This window comes from Nothobranchius furzeri, chromosome 10 (assembly GCF_043380555.1).
Source record: "Nothobranchius furzeri strain GRZ-AD chromosome 10, NfurGRZ-RIMD1, whole genome shotgun sequence".
Lineage (NCBI taxonomy): Eukaryota > Metazoa > Chordata > Actinopteri > Cyprinodontiformes > Nothobranchiidae > Nothobranchius > Nothobranchius furzeri.
This window is the reverse complement of record NC_091750.1, coordinates 49,829,656-49,838,653: the sequence shown is the minus strand read 5'-3', so window position 1 is coordinate 49,838,653 and position 8,998 is coordinate 49,829,656.

The following is an 8,998-nucleotide window of genomic DNA, read 5'->3' as shown; positions in this document are numbered from 1 at the left end:
CATGTTTTCATTTTTTCCTCAGTTTTAACAAAATATTAGTGTAGTTTTTTTATTCTTATACATTTACGTAGATACACTATAATAGCCTATTTGCCAAATTTGAAACTATTACAATGTGATGACCTGAAATTCAACATCTCGTTTATTTTAAGGAAGGAAGGAAAAAAATTGGAAATACCAGGACCCGTGTGAAAAGCAGTTGAATGTATATCTTTGTACAAAAGTTTTAGTTGCGAGGATAAGGTAGTTACAATAGATGTGAAAGATAAAAACCTTTTTTTATAAATCTTTTGTATTAGAACATTAACATTGATAATTTTGTATATATGAGAGGCTAGGCTTTCTGATTAGCAGAAAGGTCAAACATTCCTACATTTTTTTAAATGTACGTTTGTCAAATTATTACTTAAACATGCGCAATGTTATGTGCCTTTTATTTGGGTTGTCTAAATAAAAGAAAATTATCAAATGTGTTTGATGTATGAAGTGCTGCACAGTATCAGGAGTTAAAGCATCACTTGAGCTTCCTGCTTCTCCCTCCTACTGGTTAGAAACAGAATTCCAATTGTTAACAGCCATGCCCCAGCCTGTTGTAGCTAGCGCTAATGCTATCACAAGCCGACTGATGCTAAATTAGCCACAAATTTAAAACATCCACACTGGTGGTGGACAAAAACTATTACAAGTCCAGTAGCAACAAAGCCAGGTCATTATTAGTCTCACTGTTTTTAGCCTCAAACCAGTGTAGGCTGCACCCATGTTGACTGGGTTTAGGTCTTTGCATCACCTCCACAGACATTACTCTTACTTTTAATTCCAGGCTCCATCGTAATGCCATCAAAAGTCAAAATTTTCGTGTGCTTTTCATTACCTGTTGGCGTACTCAAAAAGCTAAATGCTAGCCTTTTTATGAGCTACCAGTACAGTTATCGTTGTGGCTACAGAGTGATGCCCAATGGGAAGATGCTCAAGTCTATGGCTCAAGAACCACTGAAACCCGTTTAATGACCCAGTAGCTTCCACCCAGTACAGTCCCAGTTTTCATCACTACGTGATCATGCCACTGCCGTGCATGACTAGGGATGGTTCTGCCTTGTTTCCTTCTAGTTGTAGGACTTTGCTAGCCTCTTAAGCCATCCTATATACGTGAATATAACTTTGCAAGACAAGAATTTGCTCTAGGCTAAGATTTTGCTCCATATTGTCTGAGAAGCATTCAGCTGGCATTTAGCCAGGATCACCTTCAAGCTCTGTTGCTATAGCAACAATTTTCTTTACATCATCTTCTCTCCGATGCATTCCCCTTCACTAAGCTGGTTTTCTAATCAAGTCAACACTGGGTGTGACGTCGCCTCAAACAAATGGAAAACACCTTTTTCCGCCCCAAACTGATAACATAATCCAGAATATTGTTGCAAATTAAACTCAGTTCTGTTAATCTTCAAAAATAAGTCCCACAATGTTGCGTTCACAGTCAAATCTTACATCTAGGAATTTCTAGCCTGGTATCTGCAGCTCTCCTGCACTTTTCCCAAGATGAAACTGGTATTTGACTTATTCCCGCTCCTCCATAAATCCACAATAATCTCCTTTGTATTGTTGGGATTGAAGAATGTTCCCACACCGTGTCACCAAGCAGTCTAGCAGCTTCCCGTGCTCCGCCTCCGGTCTGCTGAGGAGTGGAGAGAGTACTGTCTCCTGCTGACACAAACACACATCTTTTCATCTTGTGCATGAAGTGGCAAATTTATAAAAATGCAAGAAAAAAATTGCATTTTTTTTTCAGAGTTTTCTTGCATCTACTACCCTTCTGTATTCCAGGCATGGAACTGATTGAGGAATTAACCAGACCTTATTTCAAATTTCACTGATCTCCTGCTCTAATGCTGATTATGAATCCAACAGCACACACCCTCCCGCTGAAGGCTACATCTACAAACTCATTCTGAATGCACACCTGCAGTTTGCCAACGGGACATTCCTGCAGATCCTGTTATGGAGGCTTCCTTGTGATTTTTAGATTTTGCTTCCAACTATCCTGATTAAATTTTCCTAACTGTTAAAGTGGTTTTGATCTAGTGTGGACATCGGTTGGCTTTGTAAAAATGATCCACGTAAAACAGACCATTTTGACAACAATAACGAGCAGTTTTTATTTTTACAGTGAAATAAAAAACAAAAAACAAAGCAATAACAAGCTGTTGAAACAAGAACAGCTGATGTCTGAAACGTTGACACGATGATCAACTTTAGGATGATGTATCTTACAGGTCTTTGTTGTTCTTTCCTACGGTCCTAAAGACCTCCCTTTCAGACATGGTGCTTCTGCTGTGGATAGAGTTATTAGACCTGATGCTTTTTTATCTTTTATTTTGCTAAATGTAAGCAAAATTACTGAAAAAGCAATTGAAGTTTAAAGGTGTGGAACACTCGTTTAATACATGTGCAGTGGTGTGTAGGGATGAATGCCTTGCAAGACTCTGGGGGGGGGGGGAAATCTGGTGCACCATTTCCAGGAACTAGCAGTGACCCACATCACAGCTGAGCTTCAGACAGGAGGATTTGGAGTTCTGTTTCCTGATAATTGGACATCTCACCTCGGATTGGATAACAGCAACTCAACTCTACCTTTGACTTGCAACGCTGATGTTTTAGCTCCCCAAATAACGCAAGCCTGGAGGACCTTCTGCCATGTTGTAGAGTTGCTAATGCTAAAGGTCAGCTTCTGCTAGATGAGACGTTCTCTGCTGTTTCTAAACCAACAGCCTTCCCCGTCACGAGATGGGTGACTCCATGAGCGACAGTGTGACGTAGATCTTCCAGGCTTTTCTAATCCTAGTTTCACCATCTATTTTCTATCAGAAGCTAATGCAGGTGTTAGCTGTAGGAGACTATTTCCATGTTCAGCTTGCATAAAAAACTCATTGTGACTGATTATAATCAGAAATAAGATTTAGTGATGTTTTTTTAGTGTTCCACACTGTTAAAGTTTGTTTTTGTGTCCATCATGAATAAAGTTTCACCATTGGTGTGAATTTCAAATTTTTAGACCAACACTCGGATCAAGACCATATATTTAAAATAAAGAATTGTGCAAAAGATTTAGATATGTCCTAATTTATCTAGGTGTTTATATCTGCCTCCATCAAGGGTCTTAATGTTTTCTGATTTTTAACCTTAACCCCAAAGCGGTCCACACAACCATCAAAAATGACAAAAAAAATTACAACATTGATTATGTCTTGTGTTACAATAATCATTCTTCTGTTGATTTGATTTAATTAAGTATTGAAGAATTTGTTGTAATGTCACTAAATGACAGCAAGAGGGAGACGGTTGTCCAGCAGGAGCTGAAATGACTGGATTTGTCCCCAATTAACATTTTTGTCCTTTCTAAAAAAAAATGTCTGCTACCTTGGTAACACATCAGCGGCTCTTTGGTGGCGAAATGGTAAACGGGTTGTATTTATGTGCCTTCTAGAGTCGTACGACCCCCCAAGACACTTTACAGCACAAACAGCCATTCACACACACACACACACACACACACACACACACACACACACACACACACACACACACACATTCCTGTCAGAATATGAGAATTTGGGTCTTTTAGGGGTTTACTTTCTCTTTGCCAGGATTTAAAAATTTATATTTCAAGTAAAAGATAATCAAAGTAATCTTTTTCTTTAAATTTGAGCAATTGTCTCTGAAAAAACAACTTAATTTTTTGGTTTGTATTTTAAAACCAAAATCAAGTGACTGGTTTAAGATCAGGCACAAGCTAGGAAAATAAGGAGACTCTAAATAAAAACTTGTCAGACTCCTTGGAAGCAAACTGTTTTAGAAAAAGTATTTTTGTAGAGTGGCTGGTACATGAACCAGAGTTCCCCCTGGATCTCTTGAGTTCACTGGGTAATGTGTGAATATGAAAGTCACAGCAAATCTAGATTATCTTGTCACTCTAAATCAATCAAGGTTTTTTTTCATACTTTTAAAAAATCTTGCGCGCACGTCTGATTAAAATCAAAAAGGCTCTGCCTCGGAGGTCTGAGTAAGGACGAGGGTTGAGCAGGAGGTTGAGACAAACCCACAGAACCTTTGAACTTCTGACCTGATGTCCAGTACAAGTTCCACACTGACTGTCCAGCAGGTGGTGCTGTTTAAACATTTATCACCTTGCAGCGTTGCTCCCAAAACTTTCACCCCCTTAAATGATCAGTTGTCTAATCTTCTGGCATGCAGCATTCATTTAATCTCTTTATTGAAGTCATTTCAATATAAAAACAAAAGTGGAATGTTTAGACCAGGGGTCACCAACCTGGTGCCCCCCAGGAGCCATAAAAGGTGCCCATGGGCCTTTTCTTCAAATAGCACAGGTCCAAAATAAAATAAAAAGATTTGCTGCCATCTTTTTTAATCATAAATGCATTAATATGGGTTCAAATAAAACATTTCTTAAAAACAACATTAAAATATGTTTATTATACATGAAATTTAGTGTATATTTAGGGCGACGGTGGCACAGGAGTTAAGTGCTCACCCTGTCATTAGAAGGTTGCAGGTTCAAGCCCCACTCACTGTCGTTGTGTCCTTGGGCAGGACACAACCCACCTTGCCTGCTGGTGGTGGTCGGAGGGACCGGTGGTGCCAGTGCACAGCAGCCTTGTCTCCGTCAGTGCGCCCCAGGGCAGCTGTGGCTACATCGTAGCTCATCCCCACCAGCGTGTGAATGGGTGAATGAGTGTTTAGTAAAGCGCCGTAGGGGGTTCCATGACTCTAGAAGGCGCTATATCAAATACAGGCCATTTACCATTTATAACTTATATCTATTCTAGTTCAAAGGTCACTATTGTATCAACCTGGTAGGGTCCTAAACCCATGACATCACAAAGGTCTATGACCCCTGGTTTAGATGCTTTACTTCCTGTGTTTCCATCCAACAGGCGGGAAACTTTAGATTATGAAGGATCGTCTTGAGGCCCGAAATGAATGAATAAATCCATTTACGTGTAATTAGTTTTACAGCTGAACGCAGAGCCGTGGTTCCCTGTTGAGCTCTATAAATAAACACCAGCTGATATTTGATGTTTGATCTATTCACGGCCCACCACAGCTGACTGATGATGCAGGCTGGGAAACATCTGTGTGGTCTGGAACCGGACCGACGTGATCTAAAGTGTCCTGAGTGAATGCTTTGAACAGACCTCGCTCCTCCCACTTCAGCCACTCTGTGACACACACACACACACACACACACACACACACACACACACACACACACACACACACACACACACACACACACACACACACACACACACACACACACAGCACTTCCTGGATTGTAGCACAGAGCTGGTGGGTGTGGCGGTAAGACAAACATCCAGCAGGTCAACAATCCCGTCTTAAGAAGGACTATGAACTATGCAACAACTGATCTGTGCTAACCAAAAATTTTCAATTTTGTTTTTGTGTTCGGTGAATTTGGACTCCTGTAGAATTCACAGCCTGTAAAAAAAAATAAATAAAAAAAAGTTCACTCACAGGTAAATATTGTAATATGCAGAGCCAGCGTATGTCCCTAAAACATCTCCAAAAGAACCCAAAGAGCTGCTCCCAGAGCTGCTCCACCTCACTAACCTGAAGGGAAGCCCCCTTCAGAACTCCTGGCTAGAAGACAGGATCAGACGAGGGAGAGTCTAATTTAATCCGAGGCCATGAGCTGCACGCTACGTGCGGCGTGCTCGCTGTCCAATAGCATGACAGCTTAACCGGCTTAAGAGGCTGTCATGCTGGGAAAGGATGACGCTGTCCTCAGATCTGTGAGTGGTGCCAGTGAGCTGTCACCCGTCTGACCACTGCTTTCAACTTTATTATTTAAGACATAAAACAGGAAGTTTATGGATTGCTCACACTTGTTTATTGCTAAGCAAAAGTCAGAGGTTTTGGAAAACAATGAAAAAATGGACATGGATGCAGAAAAATGGAGAACCTTGGGAGAAGGTGGCCCCACTAGTGAGAGGAAAAGATGCTGTGGCTTTAGATTTAAGGTTAAAGTTTATGGGACTGTCTGGTTCGTGTACTTTAGGTGTCTATAAGAGTTTTTGTTGTGTAACTACAACAGATGATGTGCAACATTTGGTATTAGTAGGAAAAAATTATGGTTGTTTCCATTTTAAGCAACCCGTTGCAAACACACACAAATCACACTCTAATCTTTGTGTCTGGTTTTTGATTTGAAGCTTTTCCGTCCTTTCATCCCTGCTTCACTTCCAAGTTGTTTGTGAAGAAAATTGGAAGCTTGCTTCCCGTTCTGCCGGCGTGTCACCATCCAGTCTGTGCTGCTAAAGCAGCAGGTCTGTCCCGACCGGGTGGCTCTTCTGCTCTGTTTTATTCTCCCTTTGCAGCAGAGTTTTCTGGAATGCAATCCTGCAGCATGTCTGGAAGGCTCTCTGTTTGCCACATTATTTTCGGGTTATCCAAATTTGTTTCAGTGGTGCACCAAAAGGTTCCTGTTTCACTTCTGCACCGTCGGATTCCTGGATGCCACGGTGACAGCCTTCAACGCAGACAGGCAGTGTGAGACAGTGGCTCTCTGCTTCAGAACAGGAGACAGATGGAGAGGAGGAACCTGGGTCCCCATAATGAAGTGACTCATGTTCTATTGTATAATTAGTATATATTAAATGAGAGAACATCACACCCTCATTGCAGCTCTTGCCGTGTTGCCTGGTGGTGGAGAGATGCAGATTTTTGATTATGAGGACCAACAATCCGCCTCAGTCTCACGCTTATGGAGGAAAACCAGATCAGATCATGAAATAAAAGTAATAATTACCTCGATGGAACATTGTCTTCTGATGTGTTGCTGTTAGAAAACGAGTGGGAAGACTATTTGGGACTTAGTTTAAGTCCCTTTATCTTACTGAAGCGTGCACTGACACTGAACTTATGTGAAAAAAATGTAAACTTCTTAAGTAAATAATAAAAAAAACAGGAAGATGCTTTAATGCTTTGAAATTGCTTTAAAATTAACATTAATATTTTTCACTGTTTTTACAACATTTATGCTCCAAACTGAGAAAACATGCAAAAAATAACTAGTTTTGTTGTTTGTTTTTTTCTTGGTGTGGAAGTTGAAGGATTTGAGATGCATAAAAATTCGAAATCCTAACATTTTCCCTCAAATCATGCATCTGTTGTTTTCTTCTAATCTGGGGTTGGGTTTCAGGGGCAGCAGCCTAAGCTGACTTTGAGGGAATTCCAAGGCATCCCTCCATAGTCCCTCTGGCATGTCCTAGGGCTCTTTCTGGTTTGAAGTTGCCCTGAAAACCTCAGGGAGGTGTCCAGGATGCATCCTTCTAACTAGATGCCGAGCCACATCGACTGTCTCCTCTCAATGTGGAGGAGCTACTCCAAGCCCCTCCCAGATGACCGAGCTTCTCACCCTATTTCTAAGGAGAACCCAGACACCCTGGTGAAAACTAAGCTCGTGACCATAGATGAGGGTTGGAATGTAGATCGACCTGTGAATCATCGGTCGTATTCTCAGAAAATAAGAACTGATGGTGGAGATTGTTCAGGTTTCTGCAGCAGAGGTCACCTTAGGCTCTCACAGGCCAGAGGTGTGGATTGATGGAATGTGTCCACATTTTCAAGGATAACAAAAGAATGCAAGAGTAACATTGCTGCAGCTGATGATGGAGACTTTGCTGTTTTGGTCATATCTATAAAATAAGTTGCAGGATCTCACATGATTCGTTCGAAGGATCCTCAGCTATCACCACATGCTCTGAGTTATGGCCACGTTGGTGTAAACTAGCAATCGATTGATCGTATAGATGTATAATTTATTTCCCAGCAGAGCTTCTGTTACATCGGTGGTGCTCCGCTCAGGGTAATGACAGTGCACTGTGCCTCACACGAGGAGGTGAAAGGTAGTGATTATTCACTGTGGCATTGCTAGCCTCCTCCCTCGGGCCACTTTTTGCTAAAACCAGTGCAGGAGAAACTGGATTACTCCTCAACTCGGATTCATTTACGGTATTCTGACAGATCTTTTGCTGTTGTGACGCCCAGACCTAGAACCCCCTGAGCATGAGATCAGTGGACTCAGCGGTCTCCTTTAAAAAGCAGCTGAAAACTCATCTGTTCAGGCTGGCTTTGGTGGGACCTCCTGCTCATTCTTCCTCACTAGCTTTTTCTTCATGCTGCTGTTCTGTTTTGCTCGAGATCCCGTGATTACCTGTTTTGCATTCATTCTTTTCTTTCTTTACATTTTTAATCTAAAATGTTCACCTTCCCCTTTTTTATTAAAATATTTTCAAATATTTTTTGTATTTTTTGTTTTTGTGAAGCGCCTTGTGGTTTTAAAATTGCTTCTTCTTTCTACTACTAAATTATGTTATTTAGTTGCATTTTTCTTTATTTGTGCATAATAAATACTCACCTTTTCCAGGAAACGCACTGAACAAAACATAAAAAGCTTTGTGCTGTTAAAACATTGCCGAAAGTGAGTCTGCATGTATATTTTTAACACCAGACGTCATCAGGTAAATGCCAACACACCTTTGATTTTACTGGCCTAATGAGTCACAATGGCTTGGGACAGGCTCTACTGAACCAAAACAGACTTTTGCAAACAAAATAAATAAATACATAAATAAATCACCCCCAGTTTAAAAATAATAAAAACACAAACAAAAACATTCTGTAGAACACTTTGTGTTTATTCCTCGGGCTATGAAACATCCAACTTTTCTTTTTAATATTTAAAAGTTTTCTCCATTTTGACCTAAATTTGAATTTTTCCACCTTCCTTTTTTCTGCAGCAGCTCCAATAATGCCTCAACCGGCCCCTAGCAGGTCATAAAAATGGAACGCAGCCATCATCACTAATGTTTTTGCCTCTATAGAAAAATAACCTGCACAGTTCGGTTGTTGAGTTGATGGGTGGGTGGAGGACGGGAGGTGTAGTGCGAAGAGCCCCCTT